The 20081-nt window shown below is 52.6% G+C and overlaps 1 non-coding gene across 1 annotated transcript; it reads right to left on the minus strand.

Annotated features, from left to right (window-relative positions):
• Positions 1-439: 439 nt before the first annotated feature.
• Positions 440-512, minus strand: TRNAT-UGU. Its single transcript has one exon. It is a non-coding gene; the product is annotated as a tRNA-Thr (tRNA).
• Between the last annotated feature and the right edge of the window lie 19569 nt (positions 513-20081).

Here is a 20081-nt window from a genome sequence, read left to right on the forward strand (position 1 = left end):
CTGATTCCCCTGGATCTACCCCAGTGCTTAGAACAGTGCTCTGCACATAGTAAGCGCTTAACAAATACCAACTTTATTATTATGTCACTGGCAACTGACTGGGCCTCGGGGACCACTTCATTGAGCAACTTGTTGAGTGCCTTGGTGAGCACCTCAATGAACCCCTCAGTGTTTCATTCATTCAATAGTATTTATTGAGCGCTTACTATGTGCAGAGCACTGTACTAATAGCTTGAGATGAACAAGTCGGCAACAGATAGACAGTCCCTGCCGTTTGACGGGCTTACAGTCTAATCGGGGGAGACGGACAGACAAGAACAATGGCACTAAACAGCGTCAAGGGGAAGAACATCTCGTAAAAACAATGGCAACTAAATAGAATCAAGGCGATGTACAATTCATTAACAAAATAAATAGGGTAACGAAAATATAAAGAGGCAGGCCCCAGTGAGATTCGAACTCACGACCCCTGGTTTACAAGGCCAGTGCTCTAACCCCTGAGCTACGGAGCCTATCCTTCAGTGAGTACATCGAGGCTGAGATGGTTCCCGCAACTGGGCCTATCCCACCTGGGGAGGTCAGGACTATGTAGGGGACTAGGAAGGATGGCCATTTCTAGCCATTTTTCTGTTCAACTGGTTTCCAAGTCCTGCCCCTGCCCCTGAGGACAAGCCCGTCCCAAAGGCCAGGTCTGCTCCGGGCCCCGCCCCACACCGTGAAAGGGCCTCTCCCAAATCCGACATCACTGCTCCCCTCCGCGGGAGGAAGCCCCACCCCCAACTCTGCATCCCCACTTCGGGTGCCTGAGGGTCAAAGCCGGATAAACTGGGTGAATTGGGAAATGTCCGCTTTGGCTCAGTGCCTGGAAAATGTTTTCTCCACATGCACCCCTATTCACACACACACACACACACACACACACACACACACACACACACACACACACACACACACACACACACCCCCCCCCCCCCCGTATACATAGACCATCACACACACTCCCATATGCCCTCAGACCTTCTCACTCATGCAGAAACATGCATTCAGACCATGATCCTGGGAGTCAGAAGATCACGGGTTCTAATCCTCACTTACTCCTGCGCACCCACCTCACAGGGTGGGTGGCAGGGGCGGTGGGTGAACAGCTGAAAACATGGTTTCCCACCAGGCAGCTCCGTAGTATTTTCGCTGTTGATAGTTTCAAGTCGGCCCTTGGCCTGGCTCAAGGAGCAGCTGAACAAACATGCCTCTGCTGGCCCGCGCCCTGCCCCGTTCCTCCGCCCGCCTCACCGACCGGTACCTCTGCCTGCACCTCCCATGCCCCTGCACTCTGGCTCGTATTTCTGCCCACTCCCTACCTGTGCCCCCTCACCATCATCCATGCCTCTGCCCACTCCGCCACCCGTGCCCCAAGCTCCCATCTGAGCCTCTGCCCACCCCCAACCTGGGCCCCCTCCCCCAAACCCATGTCAACCTCGAATAGCAACATCCCATCCCACGGAAACACTGCTCGACTGGCTAGAAGCAAGCCAAGAGTGGCCGGAAGCAATCAACCCATCAATCAATCAATCAGTGGTACTTACTGAGCACTTTCTGCATGCGGAGCACTGAACTAAGCATATGGGAGAGTAAAACAGACTAGGTATCCTTGTTTTCAAGGAACTTACAGTCCAGAGGAAGAGACAGAAATTAAAACAAATTGTGGGTAAGGACGTAAGTACTGTGGGGCTGAGGGTGGAGTGAATATCAAGTGCTTTAAAGGGAACAGATCCAAGCAGAGAGGCGTCGAAGAAGGAGCAGGGAGCTGGGGAAAAAAGGGTTTAAATAGAGAAGGCCAAGGAGGAGAGGCAACCTTAATAATGCTTTGAATATGATGAGAATGATCTTCTATCGCATGTAGAGAGGGAGGAAATTCCAGGTCAGAGGCAGGACACTGGTAAGGGGTTGGTGGTGAGGTAGACGAGATCGAGGTATGAGGAGAAAGTTAACAATAGAGGAGCAAAGTGTGTGGGTTAGGTTGTAGTAGATCGGCGAGGTAAGGTAGGAGGGGGCAAGGTGATTGAGTGCTTTAAACCTAATGTGAGGGAGTTTTTGATTGATACAGAGGTTGACGGGCAACCACTAGAGGTTCTTGAGGAGTGGGGAGACATGGATTGAATGTTTTTGTGGAAAAATCATCCAAGCAGCAGAGTCAAGTTTAGACTGGAGTGGGGGGAGAGGAGGCAGGAAGGTCAGCGAGGAAGCTGATGCAGTAATCAAGGTAGGATAGGATAAGTGCTTGGATGAATGTAGTAGCAGTTTGGATAGAAAGAGCAGAGTTTAGCAATGTTATGTAGGTTGAAGCGATAGGATTTGGTGACAGAATGAATTAAATGGGTTGAACGAGATGGATGCATCAAGGATGATAGCAAATTTATGGGTTTGCTATGAGTCAGGGAGAATGATGGTGCTATCTACAGTGATAGGAGCAGGCCAGGAGAGGCCCGGAGAGGTCGGGAGCAGGCTGGGAGCAGAGGCCCAGAGTAAGCGCCCAGAATGGGCCAGGAGTTTACTTTAAGCTTTTGGTAGTTTAGACCCTTGAGCAGAAGAGTGGCTGAGGCCTGGTTCTGTCAGCCCCACGGGCTGGATTTAGGGAGGTGGGTGGCTCGATAGGCTGTGGCTGTGTCTCTGGACGGCGCCGCCGGCTGGAGCACGTGGCTCCTTCTCCAGAAACAAAAATAATCCCGAGTTCACGGGGCCGGGAAACGGGAGCGTTGGCAGTTGGAGCTCGCGGGGCCATTGTGCAACTTCAGGCCGGAAGACATTTGAAAGAACTTCCCAAAGTCAAAGGAAGCTGAGCCGCTGGGAGAGTGGGGGGCTATGAGGGGGCTGGTGGGAGGGGGGTGGGGAGAGGCCGATATCAGTGGGTGGGAGCCCCTTCTGGGGGTGCTAGTCTGGGGAGAGCCAGTCTGTGGGGAGCACACGCTGGGAGGGGGAAGCCAGCCTACGGGGAGCTCATTCTCGGGGGGAGCTGATCTGGAGGGGACCATGCTCTGGACGGAGCACATTCTCCGGGGAGCTGATCGGGTGGGGAGGGGGGCCGCATACACTTTGAGGGGAGCACGCTCTGGGGGGAGCCGTTTGAGGGGAGGGACATTCTGGGGGGACTACATTCTTGGGGGAGCCGATCTGAGGGGAGCACATTCTGGGGGGAGCACTCTCTTTAGGGAGCTGATAATAATAATAATAATGGTATTTGTAAAGCACTTACTATGTGCAGAGCACTGTTCTAAGTGCTGGGGTAGACACAGGATAATCAGATTGTTCCACATGGGGCTCACATTTTTTAATCCCCATTTTTACAGATGAGGTAACTGAGGCACAGAGAAGTTAAGTGACTTGCCCAAGGTCACGCAGCAGACAAGTGGAAGAGCCAGGATTAGGACCCACGACTTCTGACTCCCAAGTCCGGACTCTTTCCACAAAGCCACACCGATCTGGGGGGAGCATGTTGTGGGGGAGCACATTGTGGGGTGAGCACTCTCATGGAGGACCACATTCTTGATCTGAGGGAGCACATTCTGGGGGGAGCACATTCTTTATCTGGGGGAGTATGGTCTGGGGAGAACCTTACTGCAGGCCCATCTCTTCCAAGAGGCCTTCCCAAACTAAGCCCCACTTTTCCTCAGCTTCTCCTCCCTTCTGCGTCACCGGGACCTGCTCCCTTTGCTCTCCCCCCATCCCTCCCCCCAGCCCCACAGCGCTTATGTCCATATCTGTCATTTTATTTATTTATTTCAATGTCTATTCACTTGTATTGATGCCTGTCTCCCCTCTCTCTAGATTGTGAGCTCGGTGCGGGCAGGGACTGTCACTCTTTTTTGCTGGATTGTAATAATAATAATGGCATTTGTTAAGTGCTTACTATGTGCCAAGCACTGTTCTAAGCGCTGGGGGGGGTGATACAAGGTGATCAGATTGTCCCACGTGGTGCTCACAGTCTTGATCCCCATTTTACAGATAAGGGAACTGAGGCCCAGAGAAGAATAATAATGACATTTGTTAAGCGCTTATTATGTTCCAAGCACTGTTCTAAGCGCTGGGGGGGGAGGGGCAGGGAGGGAGGGGATACAAGGTGATCAGGTTGTCCCATGTGGGGCTCACAGTCTTCATCCCCACTTTCCAGATGAGGGAACTGAAGCCCAGAGGAGTGAAGTTCATTCAATAGTATTTATTGAGCGCTTACTATGTGCAGAGCACTGTACTAAGCGCTTGGAATGTACAAATCGGTAACAGATAGAGACAGTCCCTGCCCTTTGACGGGCTTACAGTCTAATCGGGGGAAACGGACAGACAAGAACAATGGCAATAAATAGAATCAAGGGGAAGAACAGCTCATTAAAACAATAGCAAATAAATAAAATCAAGGTGATGTACATCTCATTAACAAAATAAATAGGGTAGTGAAGATATATAGCGGACGAGTACAGTGGTGAGGGGAGGGGACGGGAGAGGGGGAGGAGCAGAGGGAAAGGGGGGGAGAAGAGGGTTTAGCTGCGGAGAGGTGAAGAGGGGGGGTAGAGGGAGCAGAGGGAAAAGGGGAACTCAGTCTGGGAAGGCCATGGTGGAAGAACCAGAAGTGCAGTGAAGTTGAACCCCTTAGAGAAGCAGCAGTGGTCTAATAGAGAGAGGCCGGGCCTGGGATTCAAGGACTGGGTTTTAATCGCGGCTCTGCCGTTTGTCTGCTGTGTGACCCTGGGCAAATCACTTCACTTCTCTGGGCCTCAGCTACCCCATCTACAAAATGGGCATTAAGACTGTGAGCCCCAGGTGGGATAGGGACTTTGTCCAATCTGATTAGCTTGTACCCTCCCCAGCGCCTAGAACAGAGTGACTTGCCCAAAGTCACACAGCTGACCAGCGGCGGAGCCGGGATTGGAACCCACGACCTCTGACTCCCCAGCCCGGGCTCTTTCCACGGAGCCAAGCTGTAGTTTCCCAAGCGCTCAGTACAGTGCTCTGTTCACCGTAAGCGCTTGGGGAATACGACCGAATGAAGGAAGGCATGAACAAACGCCAGAATCATTCGAGGAGGTGCCCAGCAGAGCGTTGCTCATACAGTAGGCGGCCGGGACAGGGAGGCGGGGGGCGAGGAGCGGGGGTCGGGGGGCTAGTGGGTCCGAGGGTCCGAGGGTCCGAGGGTCCGAGGGTGGGGGCGGCCTGGGCCTCGCGGGGCCGCGCATTCCGGCCCTGAAATGTAGGACAAAGTTCACCGCCCCTCGCCCCCGCCCCTAGCCACGCCCCCGAAGCCATAATCATTCACTCAATAGTATTTATTGAGCCCTTCTTATGTGCAAAGCACTGTCCTAAGCGCTTGGGAAACTACAGATGATAATAAGAATAATAATGATGTAACAGTAAGCACTTACTATATGCAAAGCACCGTTCTAAGCGCTGGGGAGGATACAAGGTGATCAGGTTGTCCCCCGAGGGGCTCACAGCCTTCATCCCCATTTTCCAGCTGGGGTAACTGAGGCCCAGAGAAGTAAAGTGGCTGACCCACAGTCACCCAGCTGACAAGCGGCGGAGTCGGGATTTGAACCCGCGACCTCTGACTCCCAAGCCCGGGCTCTTTCCACTGAGCCGCGCTGCTTCACTAATAGTAATAAAATAATGATGGCATTTGTTAAGCCCTTAATATGTGCAAAGCATTGTTCTAAGCGCTGGGGGGGAACAATAATAATAATTTGGTATTTGTTAAGAGCTTACTATGTGCCAAGCACTGTTCTAAGCGCAGGGGGGGTTAGAACACCTCCACCACCTGTCAGCTGTGTGACTTTGGACAAGTCAATTAACTTCATTCATTCAATCGTATTTACTGATCGTTTACTATGTGCAGAGCACTGCACTAAGGGCTTGGAATGTACAATTCGGCAACAGATAGAGACCATCCCTACCCCAAAACGGGCTCACAGTCTAGACGGGTGAGATAGCAAAACAAAACGAGTAGCTTGGAGTCAATATCATCAAGATAAATAGAATCATAGGTATATACACATCATTAACAAAATAAATAGGGTAATAAATAATAGATACAAATATGCACAAGTGCTGTGGGGAGAGGAAGGGGGAAGAGCAGAGAGAGGGAGAAGGGGGGATGGGGAGGGGAGGAGGAGGGAGGGCTCAGTCTGGGAAGGCCTCCAGGAGGAGGTGAAGCTCCAGAAGCACGCTCCAGAAGCAGCGTGGCTCAGTGGAAAGATCATGGGCTCTGGAGTCAGAGATCATGAGGTCGAATCCCAGCTCTGCCACTTGTCAGCTGTGTGACTGTGGGCAAGTCACTTAACTTCTCGGTGCCTCAGTTACCTCATCTGTAAAATGGGGATTAAGACTGTGAGCCCCACATGGGACATCCTGATTCCCCTGTGTCTACCCCAGCGCTTAGAACAGTGCTCGGCACATAGTAAGCGCTTAACAAATACCAACATTATTAGGTGAGCTCTCAGGAGGGCTTTGAATGGGGAAGAGAATTAGTGTGGTGGACGGAAAGTCTAGAAGAGGGGAAACAGACAATAAAACAAAGCAAAACAAGCAGACAACAGGGCAGATATTGGACATCTGGGGGTGGGCCCCACCCCCGGCTCTCGAGGGCCAACTCGCATCTGCAAAGGATCATGGGAGGCAGCGTGGCTCAGTGGCAAGAGCCTGGGCTTAGGAATCAGAGGTCATGGGTTCTAATAATAATGTTGGTATTTGTTAAGTGCTTACTATGTGCAGAGCACTGTGCTAAACGCTGGGGGAGATACAGGGTCATCAGCTTGGCCCAAGTGAGGCTCCCAATCTCCATCCCCATTTTACAGATGAGGGAACTGAGGCCCAGAGAAGGGAAGTGACTTGCCCACAGTCACACAGCCGACAAGTGGCAGAGCTGGGATTCGAACCCACGACCTCTGACTCCCAAGCCCGGGCTCTTGCCTCTCAGCCGCGAGCTGGGTGACTTTGGGCAAGTCACTTCATCGTGGCTCAGTAGAAAGCGTCCGGGCTTGGAAGTCAGTTCCCTTATAATAATAATAATGTTGGTATTTGTTAAGCACTTACTATGTGCAGAGCACTGTTCTAAGCGCTGGGTAGACATAGGGGAAGCAGGTTGTCCCACGTGAGGCTCACAGTTAATCCCCATTTTACAGATGAGGTCACTGAGGCACAGAGAAGTGAAGTGACTTGCCCACAGTCACACAGCTGACAAGTGGCAGAGTAGGGAGTCGAACCCTTGACCTCTGACTCCGAAGCCCAGGCTCTTTCCACGCCTTATGCGTAAAACGGGGATGAAGACTTTGAGCCCCACGTGGGACAACCTGATCTGGGATTATCTCTATCCGTTGCCGAATTGTACACTCCAAGCGCTTAGTACAGTGCTCTGCACATAGCACTCAATAAATACTATTGAATGAAGTGGCAGAGGTGGGATTAGAACCCACGATCCTAATCACACAGCTGACAAGTGGCAGAGGCGGGATTAGAACTCACGACCCCTGACTCCCAAGCCCAGAGTCTTTCCACTAAACCACCCACCCCATTCGTTACCCAGCCCTTCTCCCGCCTCACTCCCTCCTCCTCAATCAGTCAGTCAATCAATCAATCAATAGTACATATTGAGCGCTTACTGTGTGCAGACACTGGACTTCGCCTCCTCCCTTCTCCTCTTCCCTCGCCCCCTCCCTTCTCCTCCTCCCTCGCCCCCATCCCTCCTCCTCCTCCAGTGTCTGCTTATTGTTCATTTGTATATGCATTCACTCATATTTCTTGAGCGCTTGCTGTGTGCAGAGCACTGTACTAAGCGCTTGTTATAATTGTCCTCTCCCAAGTGCTCAGTACAGTGCTCTGGACACAGTAAGTGCTCAATAAATATGATTGACTGACATCTCCATCCTTGGTCCTCCCCCTCCTCGGTGCCACGGGGAGCACATTTTCTAGGGAACCCATCTCGGGGGAGCACAGTCTGGGGGGAGCACTCTCTTGGGAGATATTCATTCATTCATTCATTCATTCATTCAATAGTATTTATTGAGCGCTTACTATGTGCAGAGCACTGTACTATGCTCTCGGAATGTACAATTCGACAACAGAGACAATCCCTGCCCATTGACGGGCGATATGCTCTAAGGAGCACTCTCTGGGGGAGCACGTTCCTTGGAGAGCCACACTTCCCATTTTACGGATGGCTTCTGGTGAAAGTACTTTCCAAGAGCTTAGTACAGTGCTCTGCACACAGTAAGTGCTCAATAAATACGATTGAATGAAGGAAGGAAGGAATCAGCGAATCCACGCGCATTGGCCCCGATAGATGCAGTTTCGGAAGGAATGGCAGCACCCACGGATGTGTATTGGTCAAGGTCAGAAATGTTTCTATTTGTTAGAAAAGCAGCGAGGCTTTGGGGAAAGAGGCGGGGCTGTGGGTTCTAATTCCGACTCAACAATTTATCAGCTATGTGACTTCGGGCCAATCACTAAACTTCTCTGTACCTCAGTTACCTCATCTGTAGACTGTAAGCCCGTCAATGGGCAGGGACTGTCTCTATCTGTTGCCGATTTGTACATTCCAAGCGCTTAGTACAGTGCTCTGCACATAGTAAGTGCTCAATAAATACGAATGAATGAATGAATGAATAAAATGGGGATTAAGACTGTGAGCCCCATGTTGGACAACCTGAATACCTTCTATCTACCCCAGCGCTTAGAAAACTGCTCGGCACATAGTAACAAATGCTTAACAAATGCCGTCATTATTGTTGTTATTACACTGTTCTCTTGCAAGTGCTTAGTGCAGTGCTTTGCACACAGTAAGAGCTCAATAAATACGATTGAATGAATGAATGATGTGGCCATTGCCACAGCCTTATGCTGTTGTTTTGTACAGGACTTTGTATTTCTTTGTGCTGAGCACTGTGCCAGGCACCAACCGGTTGCAAAGCACTGAACCGGGGGGGCGTAGTGTGTCCAGAGTGCTGTACTGGGCACCTTCTTTTGTTGCTGTTGTTCTTTTACAGTATTTGTTTTGCACTTACTATGGTTAGGGTTACAAACAAATCAGGCTGGACACAGTCCCTGTCCCACATGGGGCTCACAGTCTCCATTCCTATTTTCCAGATGAGGTCACTGAAGCACAGAGAAGTGAAGTGGCTTGCCCAAGGTCACACAGCAGACAAGTGGTGGAGCCAGGCAATCCCGGGGTGCAGGCGAGAGGTGGGACCCGGGTGCGGGGGGGGGGGCAGAGGAGGCCGAGCCCACCCCCAGCATTCCAAACAGAGGCAGAAAACCAAGCCCATTTAAGGCCAGACTGTAAACTCCTCCAGGGCAGGAACTGGGCCTCTAACATCCATTATACTCTTCCAAACACTTAGTACAGTGCTCTTCACCCAATCAGGGTCCAACCCAGTGCCCCACACCCTGTAGATTTCCTGTAGTGTTCTGCACACAGTAGGCGCCCAATATCACACTCTCCTCAAAGCAGCGTGGTTTCATGGAAAGCGCTTAACGAATACCAACATTATTATTATGACATACAGTGAGCACCTCCTTGAGCGCTCTGCACAGGACAGAGTTCTGCACATAGTAGGCAGCCAGTTCGGCACTCTGCACACAGTAGGTGTCCAGTAGAGCGCATTGCACACATCTCACTCTTTCTATGTTCTGTATCCCTCAATTCCAGGGGTAGAAATCCCTCATTGGCCCCCGGGAAGGCAGGCCCAGAACTCAGCCCCTGCAACCAGCCGACTTTCCGCTCGCCCGATCCAAACACAATCCTGAAGCTGGCATGCGCCTCGCCGGGCCACAGCTGGGCAGGAAACTCCTCCCCGTCCTCCCGCGCCAGGCCTCTGTGGGAGGAAAGAGGATCCCTTCCCAGGGTGTGTGTGCTTTCTCAGCTGGAGAAGCTCGGCTGCCCAAGGGGGCGCCGGCAGGGGCCAAGGAGAGGGGTGCACCGGCGGGGGCCCGGGAGAGGGTCAGGGTGGCATAAGAAGGTGAGCGGCGGTGGTCCCACCGTGCTTTATGCTGCAGGAAGCAACGATCAGGTCGGCCGACTCTGCTTTTTTTGTTTGCTTTTCCCCAGAAAGTTTGAGGCTGAGCCAGCTGTTTTCTCCAGCCCCAACCGTCTACCCGCCCAACCTAGAGACCCAAAACACTGAGCCGGAGGGGACCTAGCATAGAGTCCGTCCCCAGCTGGCACCTGTACAGAGCTTGCAGGTGTCCGGTACAGTACTCTGTGCCCAGCAGGCACCTAGAACAAGGCTCTGCTTACAACAGGCGCAGAGAAACAGTGTGGTCTAGTGGATAGAGCATGGGCCTGGGAGTCAGAATAATAATAATAATGATGATGGTATTTAAGCGCTTACTATGTGCCGTGCACTGTTCTAAGCAGTGGGATACATACAAGGTTATCGTGTTGTCCCACTTGGAGCTCACAGTCAACCCCCATTTTACAGATGAGGTAACTGAGGCACACGGAAGTGATTTGCCCAAAGTCACACAGCTGACAAGTGGCAGAGCAGAGATTAGAACCCACGACCTCCGACTCCCAAGCCCGTGCTCTTTCCACTAAGCCACGCTGTTTCTCAGAAGGACCTGGGTTCTAATCCCAGCTCTGCCACTTGTCTGCTGGGTGTCTTGGGCAAGTCACTTCACTTTTCTGGGCCTCAGTTCCCTCAACTGGAAAATGGGCACTAAGACTGGAACCCCATGTGGGACCTGGACTGTATCCAACATGTACATTCCAAGCGCTTAGTACAGTGTTCTGCAAATAGTAAGCGCTCAATAAATACTATTGAATGAACTTGCATCTACCCCAGTGCTTAGAACAGTGCCCAGAACATAGTAAGTGATTAACAGATACTCACAAGTATTATTGCCAATCCCCAGCTCTGCAGTCCCGCTGGGTCCCACGTCTGCCATCATCACCACTGCCATGGGCGGGTGAGGAAACCAACCTTGCGAGAGGGCCTGGGGATGGGGCAGGTGAGGCCACTGGCTGGGCCGGTCTCCGTGGGCACTGTGGGGTAGGGGAGGGGACACCGAGGCAGAGAGGATTTTAAAGGAACGAAAATGTCAGAAAATGGAGCGCGCCAGATCTTCTACTCATGAGAGGGTCTGGAGGAAGGTAAGCGGGGGCACATGGAATGGTTCCCCTTCAGTCTTTGGCTTCTCAGCCAGTCGGGCCACTGGCCTCAAGTGGAAGTCGCCGCAGGATTGCCCGGCTTCACCACTTGCCTATTGAGAGACCTTGGGCAAGTCACTTCACTGCTCAGTTACCTCATCTGAAAATGGGAATTGAGACTGTGAACCCCACGTGGGACAGGGACTGTATCCAACCCGATTTGCTTGTATCCATCCCAGCACTTAGTAGAGTGCTTGGCACATAGTAAGTGCTTAACGACTACCATTATTATTATTATTATCATTATTATTAACACTATTGGCTTTCTGGCTCCATCCAGAGTTTTGGGGTCGGACAGGTGGGACCCCATAAGCTCCCGGTGGGCAGGGAGTGGGTACACGCCTCCGGCTTCTGCTGCTTCTCCCGGGGATCGGCTGAGCTTGTGCAGGCGGTGGGTTTGGGGCGGTGGGCTCCGACCCTCAACCTCCCATGAGCCGGGGAGCCTCATCTGGATCCGAAAGGGAATCTCCCACACCTTGGAATTCTTTCCATCCCTCGCTGCTGCCGCTGCCGCTGTGGGGACTGGACACCACAGAGCACAAGTCAGAAAAAGACCGTGGGGATCAGGTCAGATGATGTTTTCAACCGAGCTCTGTCGATCCCGGCGGTGGTGGGGATGGGGGTGGGGGACTGGGCGGCCTCAGCTGGGGTTTTCCACCAGGCAAGCATGACTTTGCATTCTCAAAATGAGTGGGGGGAGGAGGGGAGGATAGAGAAATATTATTGGTCGTTGACTGAGCACGAAGATGAGGAGCGGGGGAAGGAGGAGAGAGAGGAAGAGGCCCCGATGCACCTGGGTTCCACACTGACCACCTGCCCATTCTCTCCTTCAGCACAGTGCTCCGCACAAACAAGGCATCCTTGGGCAAGTCACTTAACTTCTCTGTGCCTCAGTTACCTCACCTGTAAAATGGGGATTAAGATGGTGAACCCCACGTGGGACAACCTGATCACCTTGTATCTACCCCAGTGCTTAGAACAGTGCTTGGCACATAGTAAGCATTTAACAAATACCATCGTAATTATTATTACAGTGCACTGAACCCAACAGGCACCCTCAGGACAACTTTCTGTACAAAGGAGCCCAGTACAGTGTCCAGCCCACAGCAGGCACCCAGTAGAATACCTCAGACAAGGAAGGTACCCGATATAGTGCCCTGCTCATGGTAGGTGCCCAGTACAGTGCCCTGTCCACGGCAGGCATCCAGTACAGTACCCAGAACACAGCAGGCTCTGAGGACAGTATTTCAGATGAGGAGAGTGCCTTGTAGAGGGCTCCACCCAGAGCAGGCATCCAATGCAGTGCCTGGGATGCAGCAGGCACCAGCATAGCACTATGCACAAGGCAGGCAACTGTACCCCCTCAGGACTGTCCCCAAAGTGTTGCATTGATGACCTGGGCAGGGGCTGGACCAACTGCCTGGGCCAAGGTGGCTGGAGAGTGTCCTAATTGTACTCTCCCAAGTGCTTAGTATAGTGCTCAGCACAAAGTAAGCACTCTGTAAATATGATTGATGATTGACTGAGAGTGAAGGGTCTTTCCAGACCCCAAGCCCCAGCTCAGGCCCGGCCTGGGGAGGTGTGGGGGGTCTGTGAACATGCTGTCAGCGCCCATCATCGCCTGGGTGGGAGCCACAGGTATTACAATGACAATAATCATAATCACGGCGGTATTTTTTAAGCGCAGAGTTTGTGCCAAGAGCTGAAATAAGAGCCTGGTAGATACAAGATCAACAGGTCCCACGTGGGGTTCGCAGTCTAAATAGGAGGGAAAACAGGGATTGAATTCCCATTTGGCAGATGAGGGAACTGAAGCCCAGAGAAGTTGTGACTTGCCCAAGAACACACGGCAATCAAGTGGCAGAGCTGGGAATAGAACCCAGGTCCTCTGACTCCCAGGTCTGGGCTCTTTCCATTAGGCCATGCTGCTTCTCAAATAATGGTGTTTGTTAAGTGCTTCCTCTGGGTCAATCAATCACTCCGTGATACTTATTAAGCGCTTACTATGTGCAGAGCACTGTACTAAGCTTTTGGGAGAGTAGACTGCAATAGAATTAGTAGACAAATTCCCTGCCCATAATGAGCAAGCACTATGCTAAGTGCTGGGGTAGATACAAGATGATCAGGTTCTGCATGGGGGTAAGCCTAAGTAGGAGGCAGAACAGATATTGAGAACAGATCTACTTCATGTGGCAGATGAGGAAACTGAGGCCCAGAGAAGTTAAGAGATTTGCCCAGGGTTACACAGCAGATAAGTGGCAGATCCAGGATTAGAACCCAAGTCCTCTGACTCCCAGGTCCGCTTTCTTTCCCTTAGGCCACGTTGCTTCTCGACCCTCTCAGGGACCAGATTGGGTGGTCCAGATGGCACGGGCTCGCTGCCCTTCGGGGGCCGGGGGGGCGTCGAAGGGCACAAGCTCTCTGGAAAAGCTGCGGGCAGGGCAGGATTTCACCATGTAGCGGTTTATAGACTTGCTGGTCTACCCTTTGGGTCGGCCCACGTCGGACTGCGGGAGAATGCGATGTGCCGAGGAGTCAAATTTTCACCACAAAATCTGCAGCTAAATTCTGGGAAAGGAGCCTCGCCTGGGAGAAGACGAGGAATTGGGGGGAGGGGGGAAGGGGTGGGAGGGAATCCTGAGGTCTGAACAGCATTTTATCCGTCTCCTACCTCCCCCAAGCCGAGCTTCCCAAGCTGCTTCTGGAAACACCGGAAACTGACTGCAGCGTCTCTGAACATCTCCATCACCTAGTGTTTCTGAGCAACCCTGTCTCTGAGCCTCTCTGTCTTTCAGTCACTCCGTTCCTGAGTGCCTCTGATCATCTCTGTCTCTGAGTGCCTGGAGAAAGTAGTCAGGTAGCAGTGTTAGTCAGGTAGCAGTGTTTGTGCCCAGTGGGAAGGGAGGGGGTAATGTGGAGGCAGAAGAGGAGCAGAAGAATCAGGCATTATATGGTCTGCAAGTGCGAGCCCAGCAGATTCTCATGGCTTCTGTGGTTGTTTCTGGGATCACGTGCCGGGACTTGCAGGGAAGCCGGGGGAAGCGTTATACATGGAATTCATTCCCATAGGAAACCAGTGGGCAGAAACACCAGAAAATACCAGCAGATCACAGTGGCATTTGGGCAAAAATCCACAGCTATCCCACACCCTTGACCTTCCCCTCTCCGGCCCCTACTCTCCAGCAGTGACCCGGAACGGACCACCCGAAACACCCCTGACTCTTCCCTCTCCATCCCTGACTCTTCTCCAGTGACCCAGCACAGGCTACCCCACAACCCTAACACTCCCCTCTCCATCCCTGACTCTCCCTCAATGAGCCAGCATGGACCACCCCACACCCTTGACTTTCCCCTCTGCATTCCTGACTTTTCCCCAATGACCCAGTTCGAGCCATCCAAACACCCCTGGTTTTCCCCTTTCTATCCCCAACTCTCCCCAGCAACCCCCAAAAGACCCTCTCCACTCCAAATGATTCTCTCCACTCCAACCCTGACCCTCCCCCAGAGACCCACCCCAGACCAACACCCCCAACTCAGCCCTCTCCATCTCTGACTCTCCCCCCAGTGACTCAGCATGGACCACCCCACACCTCCAACTCTCCCCCAGGGACCCAATACAGACCATCTCGCACCCCAACTCTCCCCCAGTGACCTCAGTAGCGGATTAGATCAGTTGAATTATGAAATGAAACTCCACCGTGAACTTCCAAACTACTTGAATTAGCAATTTTGTGAAGGGGAACTGGTGGTTGAAATGGGAGGAAGAGAAAACAGACTGCTTTCCACCTTCCAGGAGGGTAATCCTAGTGCATTTTGCAGCTGGGCCACTTGTGGTTCCTGCTATTATAGTCTCAGTGCTGACATGGACCCACTAGCCACAATGTGCAGGGGGCTGTGCTGACCACTGGGGAAAAGCACAAAGGCCCAGATGCAGGTACAACCCCTAATGCCCAGGGACTCCCACCTTAGAGGAGGGGGAATGGGAGGGAGGAGAGAGTGAACAGGACGCATGCCTAACCCACAAATTCCTCAAATCGGACAGACCCCCCCAGATCTCTCCCATTCAGAGCCCCCCTAAAACTCTACCTCTTCCACCCAGCTTCCCTGATTGGTTCCAGCACTCCAAGTTGCACAAACCCGCCTGTCATATCTGGTGCCAACCTGCATACATAGTGCTGAACTGGGTGCCAACTTTGTGTACCGAGCACTGTGTTCCTGACTTTCCCATCATTGTAGACGGCACCACTCTCCTTCCTACCTCACAAGCCTGTAACCTTGGCGTTATCCTTGATTCCTCCCTTTCATTCAACCAACATATTCGATCCATCACCAAATCCTCTTGTTCCCACCTTCACAACATTGCTAAAATCTGTCCTTTCCTCTTCAACCAAACTGTTATCACATTAATACAATCACATCCTATCCTGCCAATTACTGCATCAACCTCCTTGCTGACCTCCAGCCTCCTGTCTCTCCCCACTCCAGTCCCTACTTCACTCTGCTGCCTGGATCATTTTTCTACTGAAACGTTCAGGACATATCATCCCCCTCCTCAAAAAGCTCCAGTGGGAGCCCATCCACCTCCATATCAAACAAAAAACTCCTCACCATTGGCTTTAAAGACCACCATCACCTTGCCCTCTCTTACCTCACTTCACTACTCGCCTACAACCCATCCCACACACTTCGCTCCTCTAGTGCTAACCTTCTCACTGTGCCTCCATCTCGTCTGTCTCTCCGCAAACCCCTAGCCCATGTCCCGCCTCGGGCCTGGAACCCCCTCCCTCTTCAAATTTGACAGACAGTGACTCCCCCCCCCCCCACCTTCAAAGCCTTCCTGCAGGCCCATCTCCTTCAACGGCCTTCCCCGACTAAGTCCCACTTTTCTTCCTCTCCCACTCCCTTCTGCTTTGTCCTGACTTGCTCCCTTTGCTCTTCCTCCCCTCCTCCAGCTCCACAGCACTTATTCACATATCTGTAATTTCATTTATTTGCATCAGTGTCTGTCTCCCCCATCTAGACTGCCAACTCACCGTGGGCAGGGAATGTGTCTGTCTATTGTTGTAATATACTCTCTCAAGCGCTTAGTATAGTGCTCTGCACACAGTAAGCTCTCAGTAAATACGACTGAACGAACTATCCTGGGCATCACCTGGTGCAAAGCATTGTACCGGGAGCTTATTGTGTGCAGATAACTAGTGGGCTCCTACCATGTGTGGAGCACTGAACTGGGTGCTGATTGTGTATTGAGCACTACACTGGTTGCCCACTGCATGTAGAGTTCTGTACCAGGCTCCTGTCACATGCAGAGCACTATGCTGGCATCTACCACCTCCCTCCCCCTCTCAGCCCAACCCTTCACAAATCCAGGAACACCCGGGAGAAGCGAAGTGATTTGCCCAAGGTCACATCGCAGGCTGGAGGCAGGGCTTCAGTGAGAACACAGGGCTCCTCCCACCTGCCCACACCTCTCCCTGCTCCTCGAGCCCTTTCATCCCATCCGGCACCCGTAATAAACAGCTCTAAGATGGCTTTTATAGAGCATCTTTCCGGCTCAGGAAGGTCTGAATGGGTTCTGGAAGCGGGAGGGGCAGAGGAGGGAGCCAGGGCGGGGGTTGGGGCGGGGCCGGGGGCCGGGGCTAAGTTCCCCAGAGTGGATGGGCCAGAGGGCCGGGAGGCTGACCGGTTGGGAGCCCTTCAGAGCCCAGACTCCGGCTCCAAGGTGGCGCCGGGAGGAGCCTCTCTGGGAGGGCAGATTGCTGTCATGAAGGGCAGTTGGGTCGTGGATGGGGAACTCGCTGAGGGCAGGCCCTGCTTCCTTCACTTCTCTGCTCGCCAGAAGTGACCAGCAGAGGGTTCAGCAGAGCGGTCTGTGCACAGTCCATCTTCAACAAATGCTGCTGCTCAGGATGGTGATGATACTAATAACAATAAAAATTCAAAAAAAATCGTGGTATTTGTTAAGCATTTACTTTGTGCCAGGGATTGTACTAAGCTCTGGGGTGAATACAAGCAAATCGAGTTGGACGTAGTCCCTGTCACAGAAGGCTTACAGTCTTAATCCCCATTTTACAGGCGAGGTACCTGAGGCACAGAGAAGTCAATTAACTTGCCCAAGGCACATAGTAGACAAGTGGCAGAGCCGGGATTAGAACCCAGGTCCTTCTGACTCCTCCTGACCCTGCCAGGAACATAGGGAGTGAAACCGAGGACCAAGGTCTTTGGCCTGTCCAGTAAGGTAGGTACCCGGCCACGGCCCTGGAGCCCAAGGAGAACCGAACTCAGGGTCCCTGTTCCGGAAGCAGTGGCCTTCACCACTGGCAGTGCAAGTCCGGTCTGCAAATCGGCTGTCCTCCTTTTTTTTAAATGGTATTTGTTAAGTGCTCGCGATGTACTAAGCACTGGGGATAGATACAAGCTAATTAGGTTGGATACAGTCCATGCCCCACATGAGGCTCACAGTCTCAATCTCCATTTTACAGATGAGGTAACTGAGGCCCAGAGAAGCAAAGTGATTGCCCAAGGTTACAGAGCAGACAAGTGATGGAGGTAGGATTAGAACCCGGATCCTTTTTGACTCCCAGGCTCGGGCTTTATCCATTAGGCCAAGCTGCTTCTCCTAGCCTTCTGGGGCTGGGCCTGTCTGCTTCACTCTGCGTCCAGCCCAGGGCAGAACCGTGAAAGCCCGGGCAGCCCAGTCACCACCGCCCGGCCAACTTCACGACCCTTGGACTCGTTCCTCAACAGCTCTATCCTTCAACCCGCACGTTCAGTCTGTCACCAAATCCTGTCTGTTCTACCTTCACAACATCATTAAAACCTGTCCTATCCTCTCCACCCAAACCGCTACCCTGCTGATCCAAGCACTTAGGCCATCCTGCCTCGATGATCGCATCAGCCTCCTCGCTGACCTCCCTGCCTCCTATCTCCCCTTCCAGTTCATACTTCACTCTGCTGCCAAGGTCGCCTTTCTACAAAACCATTCGGTCCCCATCTCCCCACTCTCCGAATGCCTCCAGTGGTTGCCCGTTCACCTCGGCATCAAACAGAAACTCTTTGCCATTGGGTTTAAAGCACTGTATCAGCTCATCCCCCTCCTATTTTGCCTCGCTGATTTCCTACTACAACCCATTTCACACACTTCATTCCCGTAATCCTAATCTACTCATTGTACTTAGATCTTGCCTAGCTCACTGCCGACCCCCTTGTCCTTGTCCTTCCTCTGGCCTGAAACTCCCTCCTCCTTCATAGTCGGTTGAGCACCACCCTACCCTCCTTCAAAACTCTCCTAAAATCACATCACCTCCAATAGGCCTTCCCAGACTAAGCCCTCATTTTCCCTACTCCCTCTCCCTTCTGCATTACTTTTGCATTTGGATCTGTACCCTTTAAATATTTGTTATTCACCCCGCCCTCAGCCTCACAGTGCACACGCATGCATACACACACACACACACTCATATAATTTATTTTAATGTCTATCTCTCCCTCTATTATTATTATCATTATGACATTTATTAAGCGATTACTATGTATCAAGCAGCATTCTCTGGAGTAGATAAACGTCAGTCAAGCTGAACACAATCCCTGTCCCCGATGGGGCAGGGAATGTGTCTAGCAAATCTGTTATATTGTACTTTCGCAAGTATTTAGTACAGTGCTCTGCATGTAGTAAGCACTTAATGAACACCATTATCCATCAGTCAACTGATGGATCGTTTGGTATCCTCAGTGGTTGGGCGGGATCTTGAGGCTGGCTGCCACGGGGGTCGGGTGGCGGCAGAAAGCACTTCTCCCCCAACAAGGGGTGAGAACCGGGAATGTGCCCCCACAGAGAGTCGTGCAGCAGGGAATATCAGCAGGGCCAGATGGGTTTGGACAGATCCATAGACAAACTTCTGTTCTGGGTCACCGAGGAAGAGTCAGGGGTGTGGGATGGTCCATGCTGTGTCACTGGGGAAGTCAGGAAAGGAGAGGGAAGCGACCAGGGTGTGGGACGGTGCATGCTGGGTCACTGGGGAGAAACAGGGATGGAGAGGAGAGAGGCAGGGGTGTGAGATGGTCTGTCCTGGGTCACTGGGGAGAGTCAGGGATGGAGAGGGGAGAGTCATTCATTCATTCAATCATATTTATTGAGCGCTTACTGTATGTAGAGCACCGTACTAAGCACTTGGAAAGTACGATCCAGCAGAAAAGAGAGACAATCCCTGCCCATACCGGGCTTACAGTCTAGAAGTGGGGAGGCAGACATCAGTGGGGTGGAATGACCCATCTTTAGTCACAAAGGTGGGTGTCCAAGAGAGCAACCAGCTTAGTTTTTCTGTAGTCATCTTGGTGGCCTGGCTGGAGCTGGACCAGGGCTGGGTGGGCTGAGCGGCAACAGCAGCGCTAAGTGACTCAAGTGGGAGGGGCCGGGGGCCATTTTGGAGGGAGGCCATCTGAAGACCCCAGAGGGATTGCCGGCCAACGCTCGGCTCCGTCCGTTACTACCGCCACCGATTCCCAAGAGCAAGGAACAGAAGCGGTGGCGTTCGGCGGGACAAGTCCAGCCGGTGCCGGCCCAGTGGTGTGTGCAAGCCCATATCGTGCATGGGCCCGCTCAGGTTTGGCTCCCCGTCGTAAGTTATTCTTGTGCCCTGTGCGGGCCCCTTGTCATATGCAGGCCCGTGTGTGTGAAGATTCCATACCATGTCCAGGCCTAGTGCCGTGCGCAGGCCGAGTGCAGATAGGCACCGAGCGCTGCGTGCTATCCTGTGCCGCCCCACCCTGGGGACAGGGAGGTTGTTTCCTAGGCTCTCGGCTCACCCAGGGCCACTAGAGCCGCTTCGCCCGGAGGAGCAGTGCCGGATCGCACGCCTGGAGTTCGGTGACCGGCCCGACTTCCCGCCGCAGGGCT

Source organism: Ornithorhynchus anatinus, chromosome 7 (genome assembly GCF_004115215.2).
Source record: "Ornithorhynchus anatinus isolate Pmale09 chromosome 7, mOrnAna1.pri.v4, whole genome shotgun sequence".
In the NCBI taxonomy this organism is placed as follows: domain Eukaryota; kingdom Metazoa; phylum Chordata; class Mammalia; order Monotremata; family Ornithorhynchidae; genus Ornithorhynchus; species Ornithorhynchus anatinus.